This window comes from Chaetodon auriga, chromosome 21, assembly GCF_051107435.1.
Source record: "Chaetodon auriga isolate fChaAug3 chromosome 21, fChaAug3.hap1, whole genome shotgun sequence".
In the NCBI taxonomy this organism is placed as follows: Eukaryota; Metazoa; Chordata; class Actinopteri; order Chaetodontiformes; family Chaetodontidae; genus Chaetodon; species Chaetodon auriga.
Window position 1 is genome coordinate 17,067,560 of NC_135094.1, and position 20,819 is coordinate 17,088,378.

Below are 20,819 nucleotides of genomic sequence, written 5' to 3' on the forward strand. Positions count from 1 at the left end.
CAGTGTCTGGCTTCTGACACAACCTACAATAGCATTTAAATGAACCAGAAAGTTAAATTTTCACTAAAAAAAGGAGTTAAATAATGAGAGGAAATATCTTTCTTGGCTTGAGAAGCAGCTTAATTTATTGATTCCCCATCTAGGGATCAGGGCTGCAAGTGTCACTCAGTAAAAGCACATGCCTCCCCATTGTATCCCAAAATCCGCCACTAACAACATCAATAAAAACAGAGCAAAAACGTCCCATCAGCGGGTATTAAATCAAAAAATGGCTCACGCAGAGAGTTCAATGGGCATTGATCTTGCTGCTCTTCCTCCCTGGACGCAGTGCCTGTTTGGATGGCTTATTCACAGGGACAGGAGCGTCAGATCAAAGTCCGCATGTTCCGCCACACACATCTTTATCTGTGCTCGGCGGCTGTCACAGGATACACAGCCCAGGCTGGATGCGCTCCAGTGGTTGCTTTATCAGACTATATCAGAACAGGCCTGCATTGGCTTCAGGCTGCTGGACCCACCTGCAATTTGTTGTTGTCAATTGGGCGAGTTTGGATTCTTTTCTGGTGAAAAACGCCCGGCCAAGTGGGGAAAAGGCAAACGCATAAACCACGAAGGTAAAAGTTGTGCTCTCATTTCTAAATACAATATCACCAGCGCAATTTGAATTTCTGTTGAACAAATGATCAAATTTCAGAGTAAAAGTGCTGACCCATAGGAAGTAATGCAAGCAAGGGCGTGTCAAAGTGTGGCCAGGGCTGACCCTTGGAGCCAACAGCAACCTTAAAAACTCATGTTAGCACTGGCTCATGATCTTTCCCAAAATCTACTCTTTCATAGCACTCAAGGAGAAGGTACTAAGTCAGGTAAAAGAGGGTAACACACATGCGGCACACATAGAAACAAAATTTTCAGTGCTGTACATTAGTCTCACATGTCACCCACTCTTTGCAAATCAGCATATTAAGTAATGTCCTTCAGCGTACTCTACTCCCACATTTTCTTGCTAGTAAATGGCTGCTTTCACGTTGTCCATAAATGCCAGTAATGCATTAATTTTCATCACGTGTGTTCTCTGCTGCTCCCTCACAGTCGTGTGAAGGATTTGTGGAATCCTAATCAAAAACATTCTGTACCATAACAGTGCCTTCTGGTGTATTTTAGCAGAGAGGATCAATTGGGATTTTTCTGCCGCTCCTTTCCATTGATCCAGAGGTGGCTTTGCTGGGCTGCTGCACACTGTTCCATTTCAGCTAAATTAATGGAAGTCCCTAAGAAAAGTCATTTTGTTCACATGCTCTAACGACTAGGTGGTCCCGTCAATGACCTTTCTGAGCTCATAATTGATTTCAAATTCACCGCACCCTGGATTAGAACTACAAACCAGAGTGCCTAGAAACTTTTCCCTTGAATTCGATGTAAAACTTTTAACTTGAAGGGCTTCTGCTCACGCTCAGTTCAGCTCAGATTTCTGCATTGCTTTATTTTTCTGTGTCATCTGCCCAGATTTGATTGCTCAGGGCCTTATGCTGTATGCCAATTCCCTCAGAAGCTGGGAAGCTAAAGTGAGTGTGTGTTGCACTTTTGTCAGACAGTAATTTCCTTAATGTCAAGGAAAGGAGGCAGGAAACACCTGCCAAAAGCGCTTTACGTTCAGGCGGCGAAATGCAGCCTGTATCATGGCTGACACATCAACAAAAGAGACAAAAGTTTTTGATAAATTCTAATTGTATTATGAAATCCCACCCCTCATCTCCCCAAAGCCCTAATGCAATATGCTTCTTATGAGAGACATCCACAGCCACTTCAGCAAAGTGAGAGTATAGGTGCCACAGTACGATCCAAATCAAATGCTAATTTTTGTCTTGTATATATCTCCCTTTCTCCCGCTCTCTGTTTTTTCATCTCCATGAAAAAAGGCTGATCATTTACCCAACATGGGAGTAATGACCTCACAGCACTGTCAGTCGCTGTAGCAGATAATTATCACGTCGCCCGAGTTGGGTCTCTTAACGTGAAATGCCTCCACACGCCTGCACCATGGAGCAGGGAATGCTATCTGTTGCCAAAACACAGCCAGAGGTGGAAAAACAGGACAAATTTTCATATTACATTGCTTGCATCCCCATAGCTATTAATGGAATGATTGCCTGGACGTGTTTGCCACAGGATGCTGGCTTGTTAAAAGCCAGAAAGGCCAAAAAGCAGTGAATCGACGGCTGATTTAAAATTTCTCAGCTCTCAGAATCTCTGTCACTTCTTCTGACTACGCTTTCTGTTCAAAACCACTGCACATTTTCACTCCTCGTATAGTTTCTTTGGCTTTTCTGAGATACCGGCATTTCTAGAACACCTGTACAGAAGGTGAAACGCATCCATGGGTTGATTTCTAATTCAATGAGGCATCAGTGTTGTTTGCACTGGTTTCTAGAGAGATAACAGTACAGTGAATATTACCACAAGAAACTGAAAATTGATATCATACTGATATCATACACTCCACTACTTTAGTACACTCAGTGTTTCCTGGATTTCAAACAGAAGTAGACAAAACTGGGCCTCTCTTTTTTTAGACAGCAAGCATCAATTTTTAGCCAACGAGTTTGTTGAAAACACTGTCTCTAGCCCACTTGATGTACATAGTATGTGATATTTTCAGCTGACTGTCTTTAAAACAAGAATCTTGTACAATGGTTCTTATACACACATGATGTTGTGCTAAAAGACTGAGGTTAAAACTGCCCTGACTGTTATTGCTTCTAACAGTACCCTGTTTGGCTTTAGCGTAGGCCTACAAAGCCAACATATTTTTCAGCAGTATCCACTGTTAACATCTGAAGAGGATGAGGTGCGTTTGGCAAATGTGATACTATTTCTGGTGAAGTTGGCCGGGCGTGCTGGACAGTCAACTTCCTCAAATCTGTTGAAGGGCAGCAGCTGCTAATGTTACTCCAAACTATGATAGCATCCAGGATTGGCTTTTACATAGTTGAGAAATACTACACAATGGATGTGCTAGTCATGAAGTGGGCTTTCTAATGTAACCTGCAACCCCAAATATTATGTAATCCAGTTAAATAATGTGCTCCCTGGTGGTGCACATAATGCTTGGTTACTGCTCTAGGCAGTAGTTAGCCAGACACAAGGTTTGTGGCTCACATTAGATCACTACTTCTACTTTTGCTCTTCTATTTTTGGGGTTTTGCAAAGGCTAAAGAAATACCACCTTCGAGGCCCATCAGCCAGATCCCATCAGACAAATTCAAAAGTTGATGCCTGTCCTGTGTATTATACAACCCTGTTTCCAGGGTTGAAACCCAATATTTAATTGAAAATAGCGCAAAGACAACACATCACATGTTGAAACTGAGAAATTTCATTGTTATCATAATTTAGAATTTTAATGCCAGCAACACATTTCAAAAATACATTGAAAGACAAAAGACTGGAAAATTTATGAAAAGCTACAAGACAACAGCTGATGGAATATGTCACAATGAATGAGGTTCACTGGCAACAGGTGAGTCACATGACTGGGCATAAAAAGAGCATCCCAGAGAGGCTTTCTGAAGTAAAGATGAGAGGCACTGAACTCTGTGACAGACTGCGTTGGCAACTAAGAAAAATGTTTCTCAACATACAATTGAATTGAATTGAATTTGAGGATTGTCATTGTCAACAGTACATAATGCCATTAAAAGATTGAGAGTCTCTGTATGCAAGGAAAAAGGCTGAAAACCAGCATTGGATGGCCGTGATCTGCAGGCTCTCAGACAGCACTGCATAGAAAACAGACACGATTCCTAAGTGGACATCACTGAATGGGCTCAGGGACAGACAAATGCAAGCTGAAACTCTACCATGCAAAGAGGAAACTGTATATAAACCTGATCCAGAAACGCTGCTGCCTTCTCTGGTTCTGACCTCATTTAAGATGGACTGAGGGGAAGTGAAAAACCGTCCTGTGGTCTGACGAGTCAACATTTGAACTTCTTTTTGGAAATCATGGACGCCGCGTCCTCCAGGCTAAAGAGGAGAGGGCCCAGCCAGCTTGTTATCAGCACACAGTTCAAAAGCCAGCATCCCTGATGGTATGGGGAGCATTAGTGCACATAGCATGGCTAACCTGCACATTTGTGAAGGCACCATTAATGCTGAACCATATATACAGGTATTGGAGAAACATATGCTGCCAAGCATTCCAACAGCATGGCTCCATGGTAAAAGAGTCCAGGTCAGTGACGTGCGGTCAGGGGAGGCAGGGGAGGCAGTGCCTCACTTAAATGTTTCAATTAAGGTCAAAATTGAAATATAAGCTTCTATTTTGGGTTCATATATTTTTACATCTGGCTCCAGAGGAGTCAGTGCCTCACCAGTCATGAACCTCATCACACGTCACCGGTCCAGGTGCTAAACTGGCCTGCCTGCAGTCACTTGTCACCCACTGAAAATGTTTGGCTCATACTGAAACATAAAATATGACAAATGAGCCCTGAACTGTTAAACAGCTGAAATCATACATCAAGTGTCATTAAAATAAGAGGTGATGCAACAGAGTGCTAAACATGACCTTGTCCTAACGTGTTGCTGGCATCAAATTTTAAAGGAAAAAACAATGAAATTTCTCAGTTTCAACATGTGATGTGCCGTCATTGGGCTATATTCAGTTAGATATGAGGATTCAGTGTTTTTCAAAACATCACATTATGTTTCTATTTACATTTTTACACTCTTCCCAGTTTTTTGTGTTGTAGTTGCTAAGATATTGTTATATAAATCTATTGTCACTCACAGCACAGTAAGGCTCCAGAGCCATGCCTAAAACTTGTTTTTCAGTCTGTGTGAATCCTCATTCCATAGTAATGTTTGCATCATTCTGTCTATTCCTTTACTTGTGAATAAGACATGAGGATGCATGTAACATAACCTTAGCAGTGACACAAGCTTTAATCCAGAATCCTATAGTCATGCAAATGTCCCCATAGACAGCATTTATCAAAATCCCTTAATGATATAATGAGTCAAGTCCTTTGAGAATGATGGACTACGTCTCAAAGGGCACATCAGAGTTTATGTTGGCCTTGAAAGTGCAGCCACGAGGTTGCAGGAGATGATTCGGTTGACTCTTAGGCCTATTTTATCATCTTTTGCTCTGAAGATTAAATGAACGAGCTTGTTTTGAACCAAGTTCGGCTGAATGCTATTAATCTTTCAGGCACATTTGGTTCTGGATGCCAAGCGCCATTTTAAAAGCTCACTCAATGAAAAAATCTTTTTTTTCTTTCTTTCTATTTTTTTTAGAAAGTGCAGCCTTTGAAAACACATTTAAAGCAACATCTACTTGGACATTTATGTGGGACTCTAATAGGGTCCTTTGTAATACACAGCTGAAGAAATAAAGCAACAAGGTGGGACATGTTCTTACCTTCCATCATTTTCTTCCCTGTGCTGTGAGACGAGTGTGTTTCAGCTTCATCTACCCAAAACAAAAGTAATTGAAGCCTCATATCAGCACCAGGACTCCATTTTCATTTTATGTTGCAAAGTCCGCGTCTTGTGCTGATTTCCATATAAATCGTAGACAAGCTTTGTTATTTTGCTTTTGTGGTTGGCCCATATAGAAGTTCCTTGTATTTTCCCAAGCACATCTCATGCACCTGTAGGGTTAAACGTCTGCGTATGGAGTGGTGTTCTGTGCTTGCACTGATGGGGAGGCAAAAACACGTGTCAAGAAAGCTCGAAGACTTGAAATGACTTGTGGATATAACTTGAATTAATGCTTCCCCCTGGAGTCCGATCACTGTCAGATTTTTAATAAGGCCCTCAAAACTAACTCTGTGTTATGTCTTTGTTAAAGTTATTTAAGTTAGTAGCCAGATGAAGGCAAATAAGGAATCAACGGGGGGGGGGGGTCGCAAATGCATAAAACAGCTGTCATCATTCGACATAGAAATTTATGTCAGATAACACAGCAGCAGGTCCACGAGGAAAATAAATAATCACGCGTGTAAATGCAAAAGAGTAAAATCAACCATTCTGAATGTCACTTCAGTGTCAAGCCCGTCATTATGCAGATGTCCAGTGAGTGCTGGTGGTCTATGTATTTCATTAAAGTCATAACTGCTGTGAGTGCCTGTCCCTCAGTCCACATCAATAAACCCTGAAACCAGACCAGCATGGAGAATAAGTGTGTTTATGTGGCTCCTCATTACCGCTGCCGATAGAAAACAAGAATCTCAACTGGCCTGACATGTAAACAACAGGTAGGCTATTACTTGTAATTCCATGACACAACAGCGAGTAAAGGCTGATTTTATGCTGGCTGTACAGGCCAGACAATGAGCAGTTTATATCCCCTGGTGTTGTAGGTGTCGTTGCATTTAGTCTTATAGTTTAACGTGAAAACTGGACAGACATGAACTTAAACTCTTTTTAATGATAGTAACAGTTAACCCTGTGGTCATGCATTTGCTCAGTGAATAACTACAACTACTTGTGAAAGGTTTAATGAGAATATTTGACATCAATCATTGGGTTTCATAGTGCATTCATTACCCAGAGTAACTTGGATTTTCCATGTATTTTGCTCCGTCCTTCATGCGTCTCCAATCCCCACCGGTCACGTTTCAGAAGCAGAGCGTTTTACCTGCTGAGCTTTGCTGATTTGCTCAGATCATGCTTATTTTTTCGCTTGATGGAAGCACATTCCTGGGCCTGACTTCCTGTCTGGTTCAATCTGCTTTGACATCGTCCAAGAGCAGAGCATTTTCACTCCACCTTTTATCCACTCAGCTCGCTTGGAACCCAGACTAAGGTGATGCCATTGAAAATATCAGGTAACAGGTACCATCCACAACCTCTGCCAATGGAAAACCAAAAAAGTACTGCTCGAAGTGTACTAGAGGCTTCAGGTTTCCACATCACACTTGCTGCATACTGGACCACGAGTGGCTTCTGCATAGTGACTCTCAAACAGCCAGGTGACAGAGCAATGTGCTTGATATAGAGGAGGGGGACTACACCCATGTAATAAGCTCAAATAACAACATCACAGGGCTGCAACAAGAAAGTGCCCCATCCAACATAAATGACCATGGATTCATTCCATTTACCTAAATTAAAGCCAGATGAAGAGTATGGACAATCCTTCATCACGAGGCAGCAAATCAAAACTGGCTCCCAAACAACAACAACCCTTCTCTAACGATGACCGTGTTTGAACCTACGAGTGAGGTATTAACTGCTATTGAACGGAGTGATGGATCATGCTAGAATGATTAATCTTTTAGAGGTGCTGTTATCAATTATGGAGCACAGTTTGTCTTTATTCTCAGAAAATAACTATACGCTCATTCATTCCTCAGGGCAACTCCACATATTTCACCTTCATTGCATCAGTTGGTCAAACTCTGTTCTTTGGTGTTTCCCTCTGGAATACAGATTGGCAGCTATTAATCTGACCGTCCAAAGCAATAACATGAATTCATAGTTCCTCTGTTGTCATGTTGTCCGTCTTATCTGCGAACCACATTGCCAGTGCTGTTTCATTAGCTGTTGTGACCTCACCTGGTGTTTTCCCGATCAGGTGATGAATGGCTTTCATATTAGCTTGGTGGCACAGCAAGATATACTGCAGGTGATAGGACGTACATCACACCGGAGCCAAAGTAGGGAAATTAATTAACGAAAACAACCACGGGCACAAATCACAGCAGCTACATGCAGCCTCACACTCGCTCCCAACAACAGAGATTTATTGTAGCTTTTTTCATTCGCTTTTATTGAAGAATGTTTTCCATTCATGTGAAACATGGCTCACTCGACCAAAAGCAGAGGCAGCAGCCGAAGTTTCCGCTGATTGTCTGCTTCTTCTGCTGTTCCTTTCTGTTTAAGCACGATATTGTTAGTTTAACAGTGTGAATCAAAGTAATTGCCATAGACTGATGAGTGAATCACTTTGCAGACAAAGCCATCTGAGTGCCTCTGTGTAAAAACAGAAGAACCTGCTGAATCATTTATGGTCCAGCTTAAAGACATTTGAAAGAAGACAGCGGTTAATGGGATGTACATGTATCTAGGGATTCAACGGTCATGGTATTATTTTCTTACTATTCAATCCCTTAAAAAATGAGCGCCTGTCATTGCCAACATTGATTTATTCCCACAGGTGTGCATTAGTTTCAGAGCCAGTGCTTTTTCCTGGCAAGCTGCCAAAGATTAACTATGGCACATCAATATGCTTCGTATAGAGACATCCTCATCGGATTTCTTCTTGCTCTGCTGTCTCAGCTATGGTTCGGCTTTTGTTGCGTTCAGGCCTGTTGGATTTGTGGAAGGGTAAGCCTGCAGTCAATGTCTCTGTCACTTTCTGTAGCTTAACTTTGTCTGTCACAGAGCTGAAACTTCATCTGTAGAGCCGCTTCCAGATGGAATTACAAGAGAACAAGGGTGATAAAGTATTGGAAGATTTCAGTCTTTTTCTCTTATTCTGTGGTGTGGGTTTTCTGTGTGTGTGTGTGTGCATGTGCATGTGCATGTGTTTGTTTGTATGTGCGTGTGTGTTCTGTGAGCTCAGGAGTTGTGCAGGTTAGTCATAGTTTAATCATTAATCATTAATTTCAGTAAAATGTCAAGCTGGGGGACCCGACTTTAACTCACAGATCAAATCAGCGCTTATGAGTTGTGTATCGGGGGCCTTTTAAAATGCTTTTGCATAGTACACCGAGAAAAATTTAATAGGAACAGAAAATTGAATTGAACTGCTGAAATAAATTAATGTGCAACAGTAACAGCTGAGAAGGCATTCGTCTTTGGTTATTAGTTGCATTATGGAAGCCAGAAAAGAATTCCCTCTGTCCCTCAATGAAGTCACTGGTGATGGTGAGTATATGAAAATGTGAAGAAGTTTTCCCAACTCTTCAGCCCTGCATACCATGCATATACAGAAGGTTTCCTTACTGTGGCCCATCATAGCATCCTGCAGGATCTGCCTCTCCTGAAGGACTTTTGTCTCCACTTTAACGGTTCCCAAGGTGCATAGCTGGAGATGCTATCTGAGCACTTAAATTAGGAAGTGGCTGCTCCACAGCTTTAATGTCAGCCTGTCTTCATTCTCACGCAGACAAGATGCTCTTTGGCAGTCAGGAAATGCTGCCGTGTGATTGACACCCAAATCATGTGCAAATGAAATGAAACCCACAGGAGTCTCTGCGGACGGGACTCAGGTTATTGAACCACCTTCAAGGGCGCATGAAAACAACAGGGAATTGGAGCCGAAATTAATACCAGTACTGAGGTGGAAAAACTAACCAACACGGTTGCTCAGGAGGGGATTAAGAATAACAAATAGCTCAATAATTATTACAGTTACGCTAATTAAAATTTCTCCTCGTACCCTGGAGAAATTAATCCTGTCTGACTGGGGCCTAGCGTGGTGTCTGGTTGGATGCAGTGTCTCAACCCTGATCAATGTGGCTTGTATAAAGACGTACTGTTTCATCATGATGGACTGTATCCAAATTACATATAACAGTTGAATGATATGACGCAGTCATGAACAAGGGACTGTGTTATTTAAAACCCAGAATAATGGTGCATTCAGCCACATTTCAATGCCTTGTCCATAATGTACATCTGTTAACACGCAACAGCCATGACCTGAGCTGGAATTACTCAGGCATGCTTCCCAAAGCTAGCATCATTCATTCTTTATTTTGCATGTTGTCCAATAAACCTTGATCAAGGTTTTTGAGTAGAGGCATAAAACTATATTTTTTTTCCTCTTTAATTTTTTATGATGTGATGATATTATTGAACATATAAGCTCATCAAAGTTATTCTCTGGCATCAGGTTTGATCTTCAGATTCATCTTGACACCAAAACCTCATTACTGCTACCCAGGTATTTTATCATAAATTTTAAAACACACACATTACTATTTTATAGCAAAAGCTGTGCAGGAACATCCTGCTTTTTATTATTGTGCTTAAATGGCTTCCTATAATATTCTACGTAGTATCCCACAGTCATTTGCCTGTAGGCCTATTGATCTATTGTGGCTGGAGGCTTTGGACTCACACAGCCTCAGTAGAACAAAGAGAGCAGAATACAAATGTAGTTTTAACCAACAGCATCACTTAAAAGATGGTTTTGACCTCAGTGACGACTCCCAGTGCTGACAATTTTGAAGAACATCATATGGTGCTATCAAGATGAGATCTGTAATATTGTAAGGGTCTGTTATTTTGCACAAAAGTGTGAAGTCTAACTGTAAAGCAGTGCTTTCATTGGCTACTTCACAAATGCATTTGCACGCATACATCCAAAAAACACACAATCACATTCAAAAGTGATTGTGAATCTTGCTGAAGGATCGAGATGAAAGCTTGAGCAATTTCTCCCTGAATTCTGTCCACCTATATATACATATAAAATTAAATAGATGTAAATATGGGTGATATTTCTTGTTCTGACTGAATAATGAAGGCTTGAAATAAATAGAGGACTAAAATTAAATTCTGGTTCATCAGAAAAGTCCTTCAACTGAATTTGAACTTGCAGAGAGACATGAATTCTCCTGCAGTCTGACAGCGACGATCCTCTCATTCTTAGACGGAAACTGGGACAATGACAGTCTGGAGTTGCAAGTGTGAAAGTATCAATTTAGACAGAAGATGAGTTGAGCTGATAAAATACTTTTATTCTTTTACATTGAGCAGAGTAGACAGCTAGAATGTGCACGATTTGGAAAATGAGACTTACATCCTAAACGATTGCATGCACATATTAAAATGTTATTTTGGAGCCACCGCAATTAAATGTAAAGTTATAGGTCACTAATTTCTAATTATCTTACCCGATTATTAACTGTGTTGACATTTTTGGCACTCGGACCAACGCACTGTGAGGCACACACAGAGCTGCAGGGTTGAAGAAGAGGAATATTTTCTTCCACTGGATGCCATTAATTAACCCTCGCCTACCCTATGAAGTGAAGTTAGCTACACAGGAAAAAATGTCTTTCACAATGAGAAAGTTATGTGCAGCATGCGGAACCTAGTATAGAAGCACAGCACTAAATGGGCTTTAAAATTTAGACTTTTTTTTTGTCGTCTTTACTGTACACAGGGCAATTGCCCACTCTAACGTAATTTAGCCATCTGATTTCAAAGTATGGCAGTGCAGAAGTGCAGTGGATGAGTTCAGCAACCCCATGGCTGCTCTTTATCACCCTTGTAATAACAGAAGAGAGAGTAATTCCATTGATAATGAAATCTGACTCAATATATTCACCACCCCACTTGTCATTCTGCACGCGCTCTGCTCAGTGTGTCACTTTTTGGAGTAAATTAATCATTCCAGCTGTTATTTACGTCCAGTGTGTCCACAGTTGTATCGGCCAAATTATTGTCATAAATCTCACTAATTCTGGAGACTCTCCGGTTTGGATATGCGACGGACTTGCATGAACTTAAGCACATCAAAACTTTGAGTCCAGAAATGTTCCCCCCATTTCCTCTTGCGTTGTTTGCATTGATAGAAGGCTTTACGGGAGCTTTATGAGGCCGTCCTTTACAACAGATATCCCTGCTTATTAAAAACACAACTAAACAAGCTTACTGAATCACTAGAAATGTTAATTTGAGTGGATGAAATGCAAATACTGTTGCATTTGCATGGAAAAAATCATATCGTCACCCATTTCTTTCCTATTTGGAAGGGATCAATTCTCCTCTAATTGATTAAAACCAAAAGTAGAGCTGGAGAACATTAAAGATTCTACTGTTTTCATGTGCTTCTCATGACACTTGGTGTCGTCCAAGTCCCGTCTCCAGCTTGCATGCTTCTGAAGAGATCTTATCATTTTGCATGCCTTTGATAAATATGCAGCTGTAGATTTCCATACATTCAATTTATGCCTGCAATCAGCATGTAATTAGCAGCAGATTTACAAAGGCAGGGGCCAATTTTTCAGTCAGCAAGTGGGACTGTCATCTAGTCACATTCTGAGAGTGAAGGAGAGCTCAAAAGGTGCAGATTAGTGCTGGGATTTTCCTGAGATCAGTGGTGTCAGAGAATAAATGATAATGTAGTGATGCTTCATAATGAAGTAATTACATAGATTCCAAAACATTCAAGGCCACCTGACTTACAACGTATTTCTGTGCTGTTATAGCTACTTTTCTTAAATTAGTCACAGGATCACAAAGCAACTGAGCCACAAAAACCAAGGAAATGAAAAGCAGAATTACATAATAAGATGCACAAATTATAAATACAGATGAAAAGCATTCAAGCTTTTGCAACAGTTGATGTAGCAGGTAGAGAAGCTGAGAGACGCCACTAAAATGCAAGATGAATCTCAAGAATGCAATAGTAACAGGAGCCAAAAAAATAAGAAAAATAAGATTAATTGTCTACAGCCATGCTAGCAGCTCTGTGATGCTGTACTTATGGATAATAGCACTTTGAACTAAATGCTAACAGCGGCATTAGACCATGCTTGTAAGGGCAAAGCTAAAATGCTGATATTCAGCAGGTGTAACATTCACCATCTTTACTAAACTTAGCTTATAAGCTAAGCATGCAAAGAAATGCAAAGTACAGCTGAGGGTGGCAGTGTCTTTAGGTTTGCAGGTATTTGGTCATAGGCGACTAATTAAACATTTGACCTGATGGCGGTGCAGGGGATCACCACAGTTATTAGAGGTGAGGTGTCTCCACCAGATCAGGGCAATCCATCGAACAATTTTTGAGACACATCAGTCTTAACTACAAATGTCAACCTCGTTGTGGCACTGGAGGAAGCACCAGGAGTCGAAGCCTTTGGATTTATCGTTTGGGTCTATCATGTTTTTGCACTGCATCCCAACTTTTCTGGAATCAGGGTTCTGTTTTAACAAATTCAGATGAATAAAGCCTCAGGTATCAGCTACAGTTCTTGTTTCCTGTACATTTAAAAACTTTTGGAAGAAGCGTCTAAACTTTTCCTCCCAGTTGCCTCGTCGAAAGGAAACTTTCAGCTCTCCTGTATGCATGAATTGAGAACTATGCACGGTGAAGTCAACACCAGCTGTAATGCCTAATATGCTGATTGATGATGTTTCCCCAGTAGTTGCCAGAGAGGTTTCAATGCTGCTGGTGTGCATCTAATCCAGATCAGACCAGAGCTCATCTATTAGTATGGAAAGGACTTTAAACCTCTCTCATACAGGTGCGACTTCTCTCTCTCTGTAGCGGACATGGACAGAGTGGCCTGATGCCATCCTCTGCTAATTCTTTTAAGTACATATATCCCCCATAATCTTTAAAAGCTTTGACTTCCAGCCAAAATGTGTCAATCAGCTGAGAATCCCATGCCACTTTTCTCCACCGGCCCTATAAGCTGTCAGGAGTGTGTAAGGAAACACTCTATTTTCTTGTCTCTTTCCTCTCCAACAGAAAACCCTTGTGCACAGTTTCCATTTGAGTATGTTGAACAAAGTGTACATCAAGGCTGTGTGAGATGTTCTTGTACATCTTGGCCACTATAGCTGATAAATACCCGTCTTTAGCATTCAGTGCACGACTGAATTGCAGCCTTGTGAATCCTCTTGATCCAGAACTCTATCAATTCAGTCTGCCAACGCCAGAGCCGTCTGAGCTCGGTGATAACAATTTGTGTGGACAGTCCCTGTTATTACCATTCCCATAGGTATTCAAATGACACAGAACAATCACATGCGCACAAGGCACAGAATTAAGTTCAAAAGGGAACATATTGCATTGGACAACACACGGAATAACAGTCAAATACAGAAAACTGTCTGTAACAGCAAAGCACCTGCTGATGCCACCCTCAAAAACTGCCAGTGCAAGATGTTAAAAGGAAGTTCTCTTTACAGTTGGATCAATCTATAAGCAGTTATAGCAGAGAAAACAAAAAAATTGTAAATAAGCAAAATGATGACAAATGATGTCGCTTATTCCAATCAGAAGGAGCCAGTAGCCACGGGATCGCAAAACTAGGACTGTGCACGCCAGATACCCGCCACCATATCGAGGTCATGCCACTGCATCAAATGAAGTAGTATATTATCTCAATAGCGCTGTCAGTGCTGACCTCTGTGATGAATGCATTGCATTTCCTGTGGCTGCTTCACAATAAATGCCACCCTGTGTTTTGCCAAATGAAGGCTTTTAATGTGAAGAAGCAGCACATAACAGTGAAGCTGCTATCAGTCAGATGAAACTGCAGATAGTCACGCTGGATTACATCGGGCCTCATTTCCTGTGAAACCCCCTAATCTGAATTCAGCACCGGGATGGCGGACCCCGCCGCTACCCATGAAAACTATATAGGGAGAGAATTGCAGACTGTAAATGCCTTTAACGGTGAAAAGAATGACCACAAATAGTATAAAAGGGTTTGGTTTAATGAAAAATGTATATAATAATGACAGAACTTCACATTTTGAGCTCCACACGGTTTTGGTTGGCAGAATCAAAGAAGCTGCTGTACAAGCACTAATTAAATCCCCACATTGTAGGTGTATGTTTTGGTCTTGCGACACTCCTCTCATCTACATTCTGGGTTTCACAGCGCAAACCATTTGAAATAATGTGGCCCTTTGGCAGCACATTCGCTCTCCAGCCTGCAGTCCTCAGCCTGCTCCTCCCACATGCACAGATAGGCAAACTTCCGAAATTCACTTGTTATGTTCCAGGTCCAAACTCTGACTGCAAATTTGTTTAAAGCAAACCTTCCTCCAAAACTGCAAATCCATTGACCTCTGGTGTAATAGCTCTGACCACATTAAATGTTATGACAACCAGGGTCAGTGAATACCAGCAGAGCTGCTGCAGAGCCTGTTTTACAACGTGAAAATGCAAAGATTAACTTTTGTGCTGAAGAGAAACAACTGTCTGAATATCTGTGCTCAGTCTGTTTTGTTCTTTCTTCAAACATACAGCGTTATTAAATTCTCATGTAAACTGTACATGGTCATTTTGAATATTACTGTGAATATACTGTGTAGTGATATAACATCCACATCCACGTCTGACACGCCCATCTCATGCATCGGTCCTGCAACTAGAGCACAAAAACGTGGAATTAAAGGGCTCTGTGTCAGTTTTAACACGTGCAGGCCTGTATATCGTATAGTAGCATACAACAGCCTGCTTTGAGCTGTATTATTCATTGCAGTATTGAAACTACAGTAATGGTTGGAAACTGTGGTTTCAGAGAGCTAATTTGCATTCATGTGTGTTACAGGAACCAGCCATGGTTTACCAAAGAGCTCAGGCAAGGGACACACATTGAGGGAGCTCACGAGGCAGAAAATAGAGAGGAATACAGAGCAGCAAAGGTCAGCTCAACAAGGAAATAAGTATACAAGGACATGTTGGACAGGCACTTCTACACCTGATTCGGTACATGGGCTCAATCCGCAGGCCTTCCTTTAAGGAGGCAATTAAGCCAGTTTTGTATTCCCAATACAATTTCCATGGCATGTATGACTTTGTAGCATAAATAATACATCTATCCATTGAATTTGAACAGCAACAAAACAGTTTTTTATACAAGTATGCATTCACTAATTGTTGCAGATGAGGAATAGGAGAGAGCCATGATGTGACAGAGCTTCTAAGATGCCTCTAGATGCCACTGTTACATGCCAATATCCTCTGAAGGCTCATCACATCACACACAAACACAGATTGTTATTGTGTCTTCTGTCTCTTAGACATGCTTCATGCACACCCTTCATGATTAGGCAAGGACAGAGTATCCTTCACCTGCCGTTATTTCTACACGTCCTCCTGTCGCATCACTGAAGTTGCAATCTCTACCTCAGAACATCTAAATGCAGTAATTTTATGTGCACATCTAAGATCTCCACTTTCATTCATTCATGTCAGCCATTCAGATGTTAGTTTTCATCTATTGTTACCAATCAATAGCTGACATTGCAGTGAGGTGGACAGCACAGACTCACAGGGTGTTGCAACTTTTCACTTTCATTTTCTTACCCGAAGGCAGCTGAGTAGAGTCGAAAACATGGACTGACTTGGGAGCAATGCACTGTATTATCTGCAGGTGTAGGAGGCTTGTATCAAACAGGACCAATCAAGTCGCTGCTTCTTCCCTACCCTATAAAACAAGCACACTCAGGCAAACAGCTGTGTGTGGATCTGCAACAACGATGTCTCCCAAGAGGGAGGTGATGTCCTTGAGTGGAAAATCAGATTGTTTAAGAGACAGAGGAGATAACACTGGTAACTGTGTGACTTTGGTTCGAGACGAAAGATTAGCAACCATGGGAAACTTTTACCGCTATTTGGCAGGCACAGTTTGGCAATATGGGAGATTCTGACATCTGCCTCCACAATCCCATGGCATGCATCCTGGCTGTTCTGCATCGAATGACATAGTCAAGATCAAAAGTGGAACAGATGCTGTATAAAATGAGTTGGAATTGCCCCACGTTACTTGGAACTTCGGTTACTGCTGCGTGCTAGAATAAATGCTGACGTGCATGGTAGAGTAAGTTCTCAGCTGAAATACATTTGCTTTATCAGCATTGTGAACAGCAAGTGGTATAATCTTAGAGAGTTAAAGAGTCCTGTCTGTGACTGTCCATTAAAAGCTGCCTCACCTCTGGGCACCTCCACTGGTTGTGGCCCACATTTCTCTTCCATCACCTCTGTCCCTGCCTCACCCCCCCCCCCCCCCCCCCCCCCCTTCCGCATTACCACAAAGCAGTCCAATTGCAATGATGCTGGGTGGAAGAAAAGAAAATGACAGGGCTGAATAAAGATGAATTCAGCACTATACAGGCGTTGTACCCCACAGCTAGCTAGGTATTCAGAAAAAGAAAACCTTTGATTTCCTACTGTCAACATGAAAAATTTCTATCTGGTTAGAGATGCCTGCTGCCCCCACCCTCTAATCAGTGAATCCTGCCAGGATGGAGACATTATGTGAAGATGGACAATGATGAATCCATCTATCACAGAGAGGTGGGATCGGTGCCATCCTGACATACTTTGGCTTAAAGGAAAAATCCCCCCCTCTGAGTCTCTCACACTGTTATATATCTGCGATCTTCAATGCATTCTTATTTTGCGATGACGTGCTATAATTTACTTTCTCACCGTGGCCACATTTTTTCTCAACCTGTCTGGACTGCTTCTATTTCAGCTCCTGATTTTCGATATCCTCTCAAATTACATTCCAGGTCTCCATGATAGAGATTGGTGGCAAGTTTTTGTTTGTTTAGAGAAAAAGTGAGAGTGGAGAGAGAACAGACAGTGTTCTACCCATTTGTTCAAATTACAAAAAAGATGGCAAAGAGTGTTTTGTTCTCCACATGCTGCTGATAACAAATCCACCAAGATGGAAACAAACAAACACCAAAAAAGCATTACTCACACATTCTAATGCATAACAAGCATACAAAGAGATGGGGTAATGCTATTTTTTCCAATAAATCACCACTTCTTTTAGAAATCTCTGCATCAGCCTGCACTTCAGATTACTCTGTGTGTGGGGGAAATGGCTTGTCTGCAGAATACTCTTGTACAGTTTTTTATTTAAGGTAAATGTTTGCAGAACTTTGGTGCAAGAATTCCTCTAAAACGAACCTTTCCTTTTCAATTCTCAAGGACTGGCACAGAAATTTGCTGTTTATGTTCTAGGTAGCTGAAAATCTCTCTGTTACTGTAGCGCTGCTGCAGGGGAGATACATGGATGCTGCCAGATATCAATAAGAACAAACAAGAATGCGTCTACAGCCATGCCCATCTCTGTGTATTTAGGCACAGTGGTGCTTTGAGCTAAATGCTTACATCAGCTTACTAAGGTGCTGACAAAGACACTGTTCATCTGCTGATGTTTGTCTTAGTTTGATCTAGTTAGCATGCTTACATTTGCCAATTAGTTCTAAACCCAGAGTACAGCTAGGACTGATGGGAATGTCTTAAGTATAGCAAGTACCAAATTTAAGAGATCATATAAATTATTACAATTCATCCTGAGGGGGTGTGTGTGCTAGAGGAGAAGTCAGAGGGTCACCAACATTATTCATGTTTACGAACCATGAATGTCTGTACAAAATGTATACCAATCGATCAAGGTCGAGATATTGCACAGGATACGTGAGAGCTTTTAACTGCTGATGGTGCTGCAGGAAAAGTGAGGGGTTCACCGAGGTCATTTGGGATTCGCATTCTGTATCTACACTAAAGTTCATGGCAAGCCATCCAAAAGTAGCTGAGGTCTGTATCAAAGCAAAGGACCGAGTGCTGCCATCCCTTGAGCCATTGTGCTAGGAGGGCCAATAAAAACCATCTTGCAACAAATAGGAAATGAACATCTCTAAACCTGGATGGATGTTTGCATCAACTGTAGCAGGTCATCACCTCATCCATCAATAAAAAATGTTGTATCACAGGTGGATACATCAGTGCAGCACCACCCCTCCACTTGTAAAGTTTCCTCTTAACAGCCCCATGGCCCACACATTTCTGAACTCACTTTTAGAGCTTCATTTGTACAACACAGACAGGTCCTTGTTTACCTGTTGTTGCTGTTAATAAATAAGGCTTAAAAATGTGTGTGTGTGTGTGTGTGTGTGTGTGTGTGTGTGTGTGTGTGTGTGTGTGTGTGTGTGTGTGCGTGCGTGCACGCGCGCATTTTGGGGTACTATGGTAATATTCTTTGATCTTCGTGTGTACCCTGACAGACTCCATTCATTTAAGGCATCTTTTTTTTAAGCCCCATTATGCACCATTACTGACAGTAGCACAATGGCACATCCTTATTGAAGTTATTTGGCTTTGGAGTACATACTCTACTTTTAAACAGCACATCTTGTCTGCACCACGCTGCATGGGAGGCTTTTTATGCTTTGTGCTGCACCACGTGCTTCAGCATTGTGTAAGTGCCCTCCAATGTGTCAGCATTCAGCACCAATTAAACAGGTTGATGTGCCCATTGTGTTTGGGGAGTAAATGTGTTTCTGACTCTGATGTGGAAAGAGGAGTGGGTTTATCAACCCTTTGAAGACTGATTCTAGTTTGATGGTTGAACGCTGCTGAATGAAATGACCTGACCTCTATGATAATCACAAGGCTTGTGAATCTTTACACCCACTGTAGAAAAAAAAGGCAGGTGGGTCAGATACAGCGATGAGCTTTTTAGTAAAGAGTGAAAAAGACCATGTGATTTGGTTGCAGGTTAATAATGAACGATTAGTTTTGGTGTCCTATATTGTCCTTGTTGCAGACGCTAATGTGCTTTAATATTTGAATATATTTCTCTGAGGTACAGTTGAGATGCATTCATGTACAATATGATGCACTTGTCTGTTTTTAGGGATTTCAAACCCTTTGTCTAGTAGGTGATGTCTGATCAGCAGGGAGGGCATGCTGCTGTTGAAATACACTATTATCTTCAAAGTCAAGCCTTGGCTGAAAACCAAAGTTGATGAGGTCTTGTAAGGCCTTAGTACTCTGAAAGACCCTGTCTCATCAGCTATAGGTAAGTGTATTCATGTCCAAAAAATAAATCAGCACAATTTGAAGGTAGATTTTCATGAAATGCTGCTAAAATCTGTATTTTTTCCAGTCTCTATTATGCATGCTATTATTTCTTTTTCTGCTCCTATTTTATTTTTCAGCCTTGTGCGTATACACTGACTGTCCTGTATCCTGAAGGTTCCAGGTTTAATCTTGCAACAATCGATGTCCATCGACAGACATGCATCCTGAGCAAGAGTCCCTGAGCTAGCAACTGACCCCTTACCTGATCTCTCATTGTAAGTCGCCGTTGGTAAGTGTCGGCCGAAGTTTAAGTGCAGAGCAGTTCCTCCTCTGCAGCAGTCAGTGGCATTTAAAAATATGAAACAGCAAAACAGACATGTCTTTGCTTTTAGAGAGAGTCTTGTCCACTGAACCTTCCTTCCATTGTTTGCTCCTTGCATTATCCAGAATACCACTTCATACTGACATTCAGTGAGGAGCAGTGAAGGAGTCGTACCTGCAGGCAGAGCGAGCAGAGGTCTTAATTAACACATTGTAAAGTGCAGTGACAATAAATAAATGAGCCCACACACACGACTCCAGGCTATTTATCAAGAAATTATACAAGTAAATACCACATTATCTCTCTATCTCTGTATTTCTCTGCCTCTTTCCCCCATCTGCTCAGTCTGGCCCCCTCTCTCTATCCATTAGTCATTCTTTATTCATTTTGTAAGCATGCATTTAGCACTTAGGAGTGCTGGGCGAAGAAAAATACAAGGTGGTGTATATTTTTATGATACATATTGAACTCTTCCAGGAAAGATCACGCCATGGTACTGGTGCCCAACACAAGGGGCGAGAAAGGGTGTGGGGACACGGTTGAATCGAGCAGTCAATCGAGTCAGCGTGGACGTTATCTCAAAGTGCCACTCGCTTCCCTCAATGGGAATCTTCTTCTCTCAGACCATTAGGATGCATGATGATGAAGCAAGACTTCTCTCCATAAGATAATCTATACACTGTGGATTGAAATGACTGATAGATTCTTGGGCTGCAGTGACATTTTTAAGGGTCAACCATAAAAGACAGGGAACACCCGAGATGGAGGAAAATCATTACTCTCCTGGTTTACGCCTCCTTATCATGCTCCAACAGCCTTGGCTTGAAAAGAGACAGGAACATATGCAGAAGGGGTGAAGAAAGAATATGCTTGTGTTTTTATGCATGTCAGGTGTTGAGGCTGCAACTCAAATTCCATCTCATCATTCCCCCAGCTAACGTAAATTACACACTCAAACCAAAAACTTGGATG